Genomic DNA, 14,071 nt, shown 5'->3' on the forward strand with positions numbered 1-14,071 from the left:
GACCCTAAGAAAAAGGAGAATGGCTAGTGTATTAGACGCTATTTTGGAATCCACAAAGATGTCAGCTCCCGCTTTTGCCGAAGCTTCTAGCGAAAAAACTAAGGATGCAAAAGAAGACGTTGCTGCGAGCGCGGCTATCGCTCCTACCGAAGCTGGGCCAATAGAACTGGTGGAAGAAAGTGCTCCTAAGGGATCTAAACATCATGCCCCCGAACCACCTCATAAAGAGCTAGAATTCATCATTCGACATGCTTCGGGAAAGCAGCTGTCTACAGAGCAGATTGCCGAAGTAGAGCATTATGCCAAGGACCTAAAGTACCCCCGAGGGTCCTTGGTATATAGAGGGGATGACGAAGAGGACTTCCTATATTGCCTTCCTGATAATAAGGAAATCAACGTCTGCCACGAGATGATGAACAACATGGGATTTCCGAAGCTCGAGCTTGGTTTATCTGCTATGTCAAAAGATCAACTTGCGGACAGCCTTGCTTTCAATAGCTTGAAGGTTTGCAATTTTTGGCTTCGTGTTTTAGTACTTTCTGAACTATTTTTCAGTAGTTCTTACATTTATTGTTTACTCTTTTGTTTTATTTTGCAGGGTCTAATCCTGAGTAAAGCTTTGAAGGCCCAAAAGGATGCCGAAGACAAATGGCACTTAGGAATCTTTGATCGAAGGTTATAACTTTGAGGAATGAAGCTCTCGCTAAAGATAAGATTTTGCTATCTCTGGTCGAAAAGCTGAAGTCTAGTGAATCCAAGATGTTTGCTGAAGCAGAAGCTCACAAAGCCGAAGTACAAGAGCTGAAAAGGAAAGTTGCTGAAGCAACTGAAAATTTTGATGTTGAAGTGGTAAAGCATGAGATATGCGAAATTGAAAGATCAAGAGCACAAAAGAATGTTGATGAGCTTCGCGTGGGCAAAGAAAAATGCTATGAGATATCCATGGAGTGCGCTAAAAATTTAAAGAACAGTTTCTCTAAAGTTGGAGCCTTCTCCTCCGAGCAGAAATTCATCCACGGTGACCCTGATGGAGTTATCCAGTGGATCAGTGGTGAGGCCGAAGCTTTTGAAAAAATTCTTAGCAATAGGGGGGATTTTTGTGCCTTCGCCGGCGCCCACGGGTTGTATCAATTCTGGGAAAGGTCGGCTGTGATCATGCCAAGGCTGTTGCTCAGCCAGAATTTGTTTTCTCAGCCGACGACACTAAAAACCCTTTAGTCAAAGCTTTTGCATTAGGTAGGAAATTTTACTCCGAGGTATGGATGAAGGGCGGCCGTGAGATAGCTAATGAAGCTATTAAGAAAAATGAGAAAGAATCTCACGACGCTCAAGAAGAAGCTTAAAGAGCTAAAAAAGCTGCTGAGCGCGCCAGGCTTATAGGTGCATCTATTGTGGTCTAGCTTTGTAATCTATTTTAGCTTCGGAACTAACAAACACATGCTACGGTGTAGCTGAACTATCTCCCCCTCTGGAGTCATACGATCCAGAAGCTGACCTGTCCATCAAAGTGGCGCTGGACATTATCAAAATTGCAAATGACGCTATTGACGAAGCTGTCGACAGGCTTCTGAACGAAGCTGCCGATAAAGTCCTCAAGGAGGACTAAAATCTTTGTATTCTTGGTAGTTAAATGCCCTGGGAAATGATTCTTAGTTTTTTAAGAAATAGTTGTAAACAATTTGTATGTATATTGATGTAATATATTTCTTTATGAAGCGTGGAACCTTCGTACATACCATTTTTGAGCCTGCGGCAAAAAAACACCTTTCCTTCTTTTCACGCTTCAGAAAGAAATCCCCCTTCTTTGCCGAAGCTGCTGTATGATGCTTGATTCTTGGTGCAGTTATTGCGTAAGAATAGTATTGTCGAAAGCATAAGCTTCATGTGGCAGTAGTTTCAAGCGTGAACCGTGCACCTTTAATAGTCTTTCACAAATCTTTTGCCGAAGCTAAAGGAGAAATCCCCATTTTTTCATTGTTTCTGTTGATGCAAAATGATGTATGATGTGATTTCATGATGCAATATGATGTGATGGCATGATGCAAATGATGTTAGCGCGTGAAACATAAAAGATAAGACTTTGCTTCCCCTAGGAACGACTTTAGAGTCTCTTCACCTTTTTCTTATGTGGTATTTTAGCTCTGCATTCACTTGGGAACGACTTTGGAAATAAGCTCTCCATCCCCTTAGGAACGACTTTGGAGCTTCTTCACCTTTGACTTAGGTGGCATTTAAGCTCTGCATCCCCTTAGGAACAACTTTGAAGCTTCTTCTCCTTTCACTTAGGTGGTATCTTGGCTCTGCATCCCCTTAGGAATGACTTTGGAGCTTCTTCACCTTTTTCTTAGGTGGTATCTTAGCTCTGCATCCCCTTAGAAACGACTTTGGAGCTTCATGATACTTTTTTGTTACACTCAATGGTGTAACCATAGACTTATTACATCAAGCTGAAGGTTAAACCTCCTTGTATTGCCTTTTGAGAAGAAAAAGTATAAAGGCAAAAAGGGTAAAGATACATTGGATTAAGACACTCAGTAGATATGCTTTGACTCGATCACAATGTTATTGACTATGTGAGCTTCGGATTCCTCCCGAGTGTCGCGCTGCTGCTAAGCCTGACGATGCCCTTTTGGTTGTTGGTTATGGATCAGGGTAGGTGCCAGTGGTGGTGGTGGTGGAAACTGAGCCCAGGAGGCTTGGGAGTGACTCGCCGAGGCAACGGAAGACGTAGGCTATTGATTGCCCACATACTCTTGGATATATGGAGAATAGAATGAAGCATTATTGTCGGGTACCATAATTAGGGGTACCCCCAACGCTCCTAATCATGGCTGGTTAACACCCTCAGACCAGCTGACGGGTGCGGTTCAAGCCAAGACTTCGTCTACCCGAAGGACGCGATCTTACCGGAGCCCAGCCCCGGGTTGAAACAGTGGTCCCAGACGAATTCACGCCTCGCCCGAGGGCCTCCTCAGATGGCAGGCGCCCCCTCGGCTCTCCCGAGGCTCGGCTCGGGCAGACTTCGTCGAGAAGCAACCTTGGCCATACCGCCTCACCAACCGATCGCTTCGCAGGTGCATTAAATGCAGGGGATGCCTGACGTCGTATCCTGACACACGCGCCTCAGTCGGCCAGGCCGAAGTGACCGCAGTCACTTCGCCCCTCCTCTTTATTGTCCGATATGATAGGAAAACAGCGCCGCTCTCTCCGCTCCGACTGCCGTGTCAGCCACCCCGGCAACGACTGACAACAAGTCACGATCAACCACCGAGCTCAAGCCTCGGGCACAACTGGAAGCTTCGCCTCGCCTGACCTCACGCTCCAGCCTCGGGAGGAGGTCTCCGCCTTGCCCGACCTTAGACTCCGGCCTCGGGAGGAGGTTTCCGCCTCGCCCGACCCCCAGACTCGGCCTCGACCCCGGTCTTGGGAGGAATCGCGTCCTCGCTCGACCCCGGCCTCGGCCACAAGAGAAGTCTCCGCCTCGACGGACCCTGGGCTCGGACTGACCGTGCTGATAGGGGATGCATCATTCCCCTACTCCTAGCCTGCTCAGGCTACAAGGAACAAGACCGGCGTCCCATCTGGCTTACCCCGGCGACGGGTAATGATGGTGCCCCGCGTGCGCCATGACGCCGGTGGCTCTCAGCCCCTTACGACAGCAAGGAGACGTCAGCAGGGTCCTCACCGCGCTGCCAGCTGTGCTCCTACAGGACTCAGGCGCTCCTCCGACGGCCACGCCATCACATGTACAGCGCCCAAGCTCTCCCCCGACGGCCACATTGGCATGTACACAGGGCTTAGGCACTCCACTGCCGGACACGTTAGCACATAGCTACGCCCCCCGTTGTACACCTGGACTCTCTCCTTGCCTCTATAAAAGGGAAGTCCATGGCCACCCTGAGGGAGGTTCGTGCGAGGGAAGCGGTGTACGAGCCCTCTCTCTCTCTCTCCCTCACGTGACGCGCTTGTAACCCCTACTGCGAGCGGCACCCCTGGTGCAGGATAATACAAGGCTTGTCCCACATCTTGTGTTCCATCCCGCGCCAACCCATCTGGGCAGGGACACGCAGCGACAATTTACTCGTCGGTCTAGGGACCCCCCCCGGGGGTCGAAACGCCGACAGTTGGCGCGCTAGGTAGGGGGCTGCTGCGTGTTAACGAACACCTTCCCGTTGAGATCTAGATGGGGAGTCTTCAGCAACCTCTCCAGCCCGGTACGGTGCTCCGCTTCGGGAGTCTTGAGTTAATGTCCCTCGACGGCAGCTATGACATGGTACTCCTCCCCCCATGGTGTGACGACAACGATGGTCCTCGACTCGCCCGGCGGCGGCGAGCTCTACGACAGCATCTCCCCGCGGCAGAAGAGGAGCACTCCGATCGTCCCCGCCACCCTCCTCATCGGAGGAGGCGGAGACGGGGCAACCACGGCCACGCAGGAGGCGGCACCTTGTCGACTGTCGCACCAGAGCGAGTCGACGACGCCAGCACTCCCTCGCGGGACATGTCGGACATTGCCCTCGCGCCTGAGGCGAAGGCGGGTGTCACTTTGTCACACCCGGCTTTAAGGAACAAAGCCAGGTGCATCTCATACATGCGCCAAGAAGACAACATATATAATAACAGAGTGTATAGAGATAAATGTCACAAACATCAGAGTATTTATTACATAGAGGAAGACTTATTACAAAGTAAAAGAATAAATGTAAAACGAACTAAGGATCGTCAGTGTCAATGTCAACTGAGAAACGCCACCTAGATCAAGTCGAATGCCTCAGTGTTAGGCGGCTCCTCTTCAACCACTTGTTCTTCTCCTGTGGGGGGGTGTGAGACAGCAAGAGTGAGCTCACATACGTTCATAGCTCAACAAGTCGTGGGGAATAATGTGGCATGAACTCGCCAAAGGTGGGAGTTCATGAAGTGTTAGGCTGATCAATGAAATAGAGGCTGAAGCTGAGCATTGCTTTTATAAGTTGGTCAAATTTTATTAGCAATTACTAGGTGTAAGTAAATACCAAACCTTAATAATAATAAAGAAAAGTAATAGTAAAATAATCCCAAATGCGATGCAAATGTCAAATTAAATTTAAGTTCCATCATTAATCATGTGAGGGTCCAAGCCGCTCATGACCGTGAGCACGGCTAGTATACTAGTTTTACACTCTGCAGAGGTTGTGCATCTTTACCCACAAGTCATGTTACCCATCTGCCAAGAGACGGCTAATCCCATACACCTCTACCAAGTAGGCGAGGCAGGGTAACACTACGAGGCCTTTACAAAGTTCCACTAGCTTCAGAAATCCCGCTACAGTTTATAGGAAGCTCCAGTGCAGGAATCCCTCGCCTGACCGCCATCGCAGCAAAATCAACCCAAGGACCTCCCTACACTGACCACTCCCCTACTGCCCTTGCCCCTTTCGGGTAAGGAAGACCTCCACTAGCTTTCCTAGTTAATCAGCCAAGGGCGTCCCATTAAACCCTTGTGGTAGCACTGTTTTCCCGGGTGGTCGCTCCATGTTCCCATTAATTTAATGATCTTAACATGAATAGTAATAATAACAAGATAATAAAAGAGTAATCATGAATGTTGTATCTCCATACCCAATCCACATAAAGCAATAGCAGGTACTACCCAAAAATATTTTAGGGGTGAACAAGGTATAAAGATAACCAAAACTGGGGTAACTTAAAGGATCCCATCAAAATTAACCTATGCAGATCATTAGAATTAATAAGAACATGGCTGGGAAAAGTAAGTGATCAAGGGCACAACTTGCCTTCAATGAGCTCCTGCTCAGCTACTTCTACTTGCTGAACCTCAGAATCCACAGTGGCTTGCTCGTCTACTCGCATCAACACAATACATACATAGTATAGCAAAAATTAACATTGCACCAAACATGTAAAAAAATACACAGTAAAAATCTATACATTAAAGTGAGATCATAGGAACTGGAACCATTAAATTTGGAGTTATAGATTTCAAGTTACGAATTTCCTAAGATTTAATGTGCTTGAAATAGGATTAAATGATAAATAAATTTTCTTACTGTTTTCATGACAAAACAGAGATCCTAAGTGATATAGAATATTATTACAAACTTTTAGAAATTGGAATGGTTCAATTTGGAGCTAAAATGAATTTTCTATGCATTTTACAAGTTTCTAGAATTGTTTTTGCATTAAAAACGAATTTCTAATATTATTTCTCTATTTTTAATCTTCTCTGGACTGGGCCTCGATTTCCAGAAAAGTCAGGGTTCACGGTGAAAGAATTCTCAAGACTCAAGGTACTAGCGATGGATGGCGGGTTTATTCAGTAAAAGGTCGAGGGCTCTTATGCAACTTTACCGGACCGAAGGGGTAAGATCTAATGTGAGTCGCACGATCTACAGTCTATGGCCTAGATTGGATCGCATAAAACCGAACCGGTATGCAGCCATAGTCCTCGGATCTGAATTCGACGGTCATGGTTTAATGAACCCGCGTTCGGATTTCTACCGTACATCGCAAGATCTACGGTCCGGGTTCTTCCTAACCGAAGAGGTAGCTACCTTCTAATCTTGGCCACCCATCATCAGATCAACGGCCAGGAGATCTTCGCCTACGCACGCGACGAGGCAGAGACTTCAGGCCACACGGCGGCGAGCTCCCCGGCGAGCTCCCTGGCGCACCTGCAGTCGACAATGCAGAGCTCTAAACCCAAATTGGACGGAGCTACACGATGCAGGGGTAAGGGTGAATGCGCGAAGAAGGTTCTCACCATAGATGGTGCCCAGCAGAGCTCCGTCGACGAGGGGGCACGACCACGGCGGAAACCCAAACTCCGACAAGCAATTCCCCACGGACCGCCATGCCTCCACGCGAATTGATGCCACTTGCGCATGCGATGCATCATGGCGAACACCCGGTTACATTCTCCCATACCCGAACGGCGACGAGCACGGAAAACAGCGGCGGCGATCACCATCCTTTTTTGCGACTCGGTAATGGTGGTCTTCTGTGTGGTTCTCGGTGGGACCCGACCCTCGGTGTGCGCGTCACACTGAACGGTCCTAGGGAGACGATGCGCGCGGTCACCGGTGCTCTCGCTATGGAACCCAAAGCTGCCGGAGGATGGCTGAACAATGGTCGCGAGCAGCACGGACAAGAGGAAGTGAGAGGAGCGCCTGGTGTGGGTGAGATGACTCGGCACCATGGAGCGGAGACTGGGAAAAAGGCACCTGCGCCCCGGGATTTTATCCCCAGGTCGAGGGGCAACGACCATGCCGCATTCCCTGGCGAGATCCGGATTCCACGGCGATGGACGCGCGGCGAAGACGACCGTGAGCAAGGGAGGACCCACCAGCAGTGATGGAGAAAGGGGCGTCCGTGCGCAAAGGGACTGGCGCGTGGGCCCGCTGCGACGGCATCCGGCGCGCACACAGAGTTTGGGGCCGCCGCGGTAGTGTAGAGCCACTGGGCCGAAATTGCCAGTGAGCCCAGTTGGGGGTTTGTTTTTTTCTTTTCCTTTGATTTTTATTTTCTGTTTTTCTTATTCATATTTACTTTGAATCCAAATTTGATTTTGAATCTGCTTATGAGTTTCCTTTGAGTCAATTATACAAATTCAAACTCTAATATGTATAAGGATAAATACATATATATATATTTATTTTATTCACCTAGTAATTTCTCTTCTCTCTTTTCTCAATTCTTGAATTTTCCTTTGGAATTTAAATTCCACTTTGGATTGTTAACATATTTTTTTATATTTTTTTTTGTTGTCACAGAATGCACACAAAATAAAATCCCAGCATGATGCATAATTTATTTTTGGGTATCTTTCGTTATTTATTTATTTGTTTTTCATGTGATGTTCTCATGGAATGATAAATATGGGTAACACACATATATACAAAGGAATATCATTTCTCCTTTTAGGTTATCCTCCACAAATTACAAGTTGGGTATTACAAATCCTACCCCCTTAAAAATAATCTCGTCCTCGAGATTTAAGAAGGACTAGGGAAAAGGTGGGGAAAATCTATACGAAGCTCTTCTTCTCTTTCCCAAGTTGCTTCATCTTCTCCGTGGTGACTCCATTGCACTTTGCACATCTTTATCACCTTATTTCTTGTAACTCGAGTCAGTGTATCAAGAATCTTGACGGGGTACTTAGCATAAGTCAGATCTCCTTGAACAGTAAGGTCTTCCATTGGTAACTGTTCTTCAGACACTCTGAGACATTTCTTCAGCTGAGATACATGAAAGACATCATGTACATCCGCAAGATGATCCGGTAACTCCAATTGGTATGCAACCTCTCCCACTCGCTTTAAGATTAAGAAGGGTCCAATAAAGCGAGGGGACAACTTTCCTTTGACTTTGAATCTTCTCATACCCCGGAGTGGTGACACCTTCAAATAGACATAATCACCCTCTTTAAACTCTAGCTGTCTTCTTCGGGTATCAGCATAACTCTTCTGCCTTGACTGTGCAGTTCTCAAATTCTCCCTGATCTGCTGAACTTGTTCTTCTGCTTCTTGTATAATCTCAGGCCCAAACAACTGCCTTTCACCAGTTTGATCCCAATACAATGGGGTCCTGCACTTCCTGCCATATAAAGCTTCAAATGGTGACATCTTCAAATTGGCCTGATAGCTATTATTATAAGAGAACTCCGCATAAGGCAAACTCTTATCCCAACTTCCACCATGTTTAAGAGCACAAGCTCTTAACATATCCTCTAGCACTTGGTTGGTCCTTTCAGTCTGCCCATCAGTCTGGGGATGGTAAGCCGAACTAAAATTCAATCTTGTATCCAATGACTCGTGCAACTTCTTCCAATACCGAGAGGTAAACTGTGATCCCCGGTCTGACACAATCTTCTTTGGCACACCATGCAGACAGACAATCCGTGCCATGTACAATTCTGCCAACTTGGCTCCTGAATACGTGGTCTTCACTGGAATAAAGTGGGCTACTTTAGTTAGCCTGTCCACAATCACCCATATAGAATCATACCCAGCAGACGTGCGGGGTAATCCAACAATGAAGTCCATGCCAATTTCTCCCCAATTCCACTCAGGTATCTTCAGTGGGTGCAGCAGTCCGGCTGGCCTCTGGTGTTCAGCCTTAACTCTTTGGCACACATCGCACATAGCCACATGTGCAGCCACATCTCTCTTCAATCCATACCACCAATATTTTTGCTTCAAATCCTGATACATCTTCGTACTCCCAGGGTGGATAGAATAAACTGAGTCATGTGCCTCCTCCAATATGGTTTTCGGAAGACTATCAATATCAGGAACACAAATCCGATTCTTGAACCATATCGTGCCTTGCTCATCTTCTATGAATTCTAGGCCTCTACCCTCTGTTATCAGATCCTTGATCTCCTGAATCTTAGCATCACCAACCTGACCTTTACGAATTTCTTGCTCCAAGGTAGGTTCCAATTCAATAGCAACTCCTTCCGTATGTGTAACAATCCCCAGGTTGAGCCTCTCAAAATCTTTTGCTAATTCATCAGGTAGCTGGACAACGAAAGCGGAGTGAACATGCTCCTTCCGACTCAAGGCATCTGCAACCAAATTTGCCTTGCCTGGGTGGTAATGAATCTCCAAGTCATAATCCTTAATAAGCTCCAACCAACGGCGTTGCCTAAGGTTGAGATCCTTCTGAGTGAATATGTACTTCAAACTCTTATGATCCGTGTATACTTGGCACTTAGTTCCCATAATGTAGTGTCTCCAAATCTTAAGTGCATGCACAACGGCAGCCAGCTCTAAGTCATGAGTGGGGTAGTTCAATTCATGTTTCTGCAACTGACGAGATGCATAGGCGATCACATGTCCTTCTTGCATAAGCACACATCCCAATCCTTGGCCACATGCATCACAATAAATGTTAAATCCCTTCTGTAGATCTGGCATAATCAATACTGGCGGTGAAATCAATCTCTCCTTCAATTGATCAAAGCTCTCTTGGCATTTCTCATCCCACTTGAATTCTCTTCCTTTCTCCAAAAGCGAGGTCATAGGCTTGGCAATTTTAGAGAACCCATCAATAAATCTCCGATAATATCCTGCGAGTCCCAAGAAACTCCGAATCTCGGTAACCGTAGTGGGCACTCTCCACTCCATTATCTCCTTCACTTTAGCAGGATCCACTGCTATTCCTCCATTAGAAATAATATGACCAAGGAATGGCACCTTGTCAATCCAAAACTCACACTTGCTGAACTTAGCGTAGAGTTGATTATCTCGTAGCTTCTGTAGCACCAACCTTAGGTGTTGTTCATGATCACTTTCATTCTTAGAATAGATAAGAATATCGTCGATTAACACCACGACGAATCTGTCCAAATACTCCATAAACACCTTATTCATCAAATTCATGAAATAAGCCGGTGCATTGGTTAATCCAAATGACATAACAGTAAACTCATATAATCCATATCGGGTCGAGAAATCCATCTTGGGCATATCCGATGGCCTAATCTTCATTTGGTGATAACCCGATCGGAAATCAATCTTCGAGAATACCCTTGCACCTCTCATCTGATCAAATAAATCTTCAATGCGGGGTAACGAATACTTGTTCTTCACAGTGACATCATTAAGGGTCCTATAATCCCCGCTCATCCTTTGCGATCCTTCTTTCTTCTGTACAAATAGAACCGGCGCTCCACAAGGTGAAGACTTTGGATGAATGTATCCAGCCTCTTGTAATTCTGTTAATTGCTTCTTAAGTTCCTTTAGTTCTTCTACGGACATCCTGTATGACCGTTTGGGAGTAGGAGTAGTCTCAGGTAAGAGATCAATGACAAACTGAGCTTCCATATCTGGTGGCATCCCTGATAACTCCTCTGGAAAGACATCCAGAAAATTTCTAACTGCACGGCTGTTGTCAACTTCTCATCTTCTAAGAATGCCGCTAGTCTGATGGTGGTAGTTACTGCAACTTCAACTTCAAATCATTCTTCTTTGGAACTAGTGAGTTCTACGGTTCCCTTAGCACAGTGTATATACTGCTTTTGTCTTTCTTAACCATGTCATACTGTAAGGCCTAAAATGTTTATAAGAAAAAAATAATAATAATAAAATAAAATATGAGGTAATAAAATAGTAAACTCAGATATCTCAAATTATACTTGAGTGTTGAAAATTGAGAACTGAATTTTGAAAACCAAGAATTATTTTAGAAAAGGAGTAATAGAAAAGTTTGTTATTCAACAAAATGATTATGCATTACATGGTGCACCATAAGCTTGTATTTACATGAATATTTAATTCCGAAGTAACCTTTACTTTTATCCCACATTCAAAATACTATTTTTCTAAAAAGAGAGAAAACAATATGAGTGTGTTTCATACTTCAAACATCTACCAAACAAATAAATCAACTAAAATAAATATATATCTATTCCTTCACAATTGGTTTTGAATATGTATTAAAAATTTGAATTCCTAAACCTTATCTTGGAATTGAATTTTAAATTTATAAATCAAAAGAAAGAAATTGTGATTAAATCATTTATTACTAGAATTATATAATGGGGAGGAGAATAAATAATAATATGAAAATAGTAATGTTTATATTCATGATTGGATTGCATTGATATAGGGAAATATGATTATGTGCGAAATAAATGAGATAAAATAATGAAATAATAAATTTCATCCATCCTGAAGTTTTGGATGTGTATTTATTTTGAAGTTGAAACATAAGCCCAGATTTGAGTGTTGTTTGAATTTAGAAATTTAAAATAAAATGAGAAATAAAAAAAAGAGAAGACCTATGCCTACCTGGTGGGCCAAAAGAATCACCATGCGGCCCAACTCCCCTCCACACGCGCACCACACTTCAACAGCCACGTATTGACGGCAGGGCCCCACACGCTAGTCACTCATTCCGTTGCGCATTGTGCCTTGTTGCGCTGTATGGCGGGCCCCAATACCCTGGTCCGTTCACTAGCGCTTGCTCTCTGTTCGCTGACTCACAGACCCGGCTTGTCAGCAGCTGCTAGCGCACCGGGATTGGATTCCTCCTTTGCTGGCAGGTGGGGCCAGGTGGTAGGACTCATATCCATCCCCTGCGACGCTAATCGCTAGCGCCTTGGAAATCGGATCACACCGGAAAAATCGGCCCGCAGTTGCGGATCTCTTCCCCACCCCTCGGATTTATAAATCGCGCCCTTCCTTACCCATTAAACCTGGTGAGGTCACGCAAATCGAGGTGATGAGAGGCCGCCATTGATGAGTTCGTGGAGATGTGAAGGAACCACTGGCGCCAATGGATTTGGGGCGTGTGCTTCGTCTCGGTATCCTGGATGCAGACGGATGGTGCTGGCCATTGTGTGGCGGTCTGGAATGGGGAATGTCGCGGTGGGGCGCGTGGATTCCACGATGGCGTGCTGTCACCGTGGTTGAGGACCGCAGACACGCGCAGGCGCTATCAGCGGGGCCTTCAAGACCGGCTCGGGAGCTTCACCTGGAATCCGGGAGGGCGTCCGAGGTCTCGCCTGGCGCGTGTGGTGCGCGGAACAGTCGGCGATTTTTCACCGGAGTTGGGGAAAGCCGGGTGCCGTGGACACTACTTCGACCGTCGTTGAGGTATCCTTGATCCTGTTCTCCTTCATCAGTGTGTCATCTAGAACCTATCGGGACTCGTGATTAGGTAGAATTGGGAGCCTAATTTCTCATCGGAGGGTGGGCGTCACCACTTCCCCGTCGTGTGTCGTGGGTAGGAATCTTGGCCTGGCAATTCATGAGGGGAGGACGACTACCGAGTTCACGACGGGCGGGCCGTAGCTTAACTCCGGTCAGTGGCGGGGTCCGTGCGGGGTGCCCGCGAATTGCGTGTTCGCCGGCGAACTGTGCTGTGTTGTGCGGTGGAGGCGTTGCCGCCACCTGGGCATGGAGGAGGGAGAAGACGACCTCCCTGTCGTCCATCCGAGTTGGACGGTGGGGATTAAATCAGGGGTAGCGTTTGGGTGGAGTCAATCCGTGATCGTCCGTTCTGCGATTGACGGTCACTATTAGATCGCGAGTGTTTAAAATCCGAGCCGTTGAATATGGATCGGAGCGCCCGTGATGCATACCGGTTTGGGTAACGCCAGGCCTAATCTAAGCCATCCGCGCATGATCGTGCGGCTGAGAACTTATCATACCCTTCGGTCGTGCACTTTTTCTAAAGAGACCCCAGAGAAAGACATAATAAACCCGCCATCCTCATCTACGGTGCTCTGTGTCTTGGGAAGTCTTGCGCTTTAACCCCTGGTCTTTTCTGCAATTGAGGAACAGTTCAGTGATTAGGAAAAATAGATAAGTTGAATTAGAAAATGAGTTTTTAATATAAAAATAAATCCTAGAACTTGTTTAATTCATATAAAATTCATATTAAGTCCAAATGAGTCCATTCCAGTTCCTATAATTTGTTAGTATTATTGTTTATCATCTAGTACCTCTGTTTTGACATAAAAGTCACATTAAAATTTATATCCTATTTAATCTTGTACAAAACACATAAAATCTTTAGAAATTGATAACTTAAAATCTATAACTCCGATTTGATCTGTTCCAGTTGCGTTAGCTTCATATAAATATTTACTACGCATTAACAACATTTATTATACCATGTCTCAATCTTTTATAATTAGATCTTATATTTAACTTATGTTGGTTAGTTTTGTTAATCTGCTTATTAATGTAGTAGAAAATGATCTATGATCAATTTATGACTTAGATTAAAGTTGAGATAAGTATTTATAGAATAACCTCTCATATGAATTATAATAACCAAATTATTATATAATGTGACAGTTAAATCACATAGATCTTTTATAAACCATAACTTCTTAATCGTAACTTCGATCTTAGTAGTCCTCGATACCGCGGTCTCGTAGCGATGCGTAGATCATTATTATGCAGTTTGTTGATATGTTTGGTGTGATGTTAATTTTGTCTATACCATATTTGTTTGTATTGTTACGGCTAGCGGTGAGGTTTCGAGGATATGAAGAATCACCCTGGTATCTGGAATCTCAAGTGCCAGGCAAGTTGTGCCCTTGATTCACTTTTGTTAC

Source organism: Zea mays, chromosome 6 (assembly GCF_902167145.1).
Source record: "Zea mays cultivar B73 chromosome 6, Zm-B73-REFERENCE-NAM-5.0, whole genome shotgun sequence".
NCBI lineage: Eukaryota > Viridiplantae > Streptophyta > Magnoliopsida > Poales > Poaceae > Zea > Zea mays.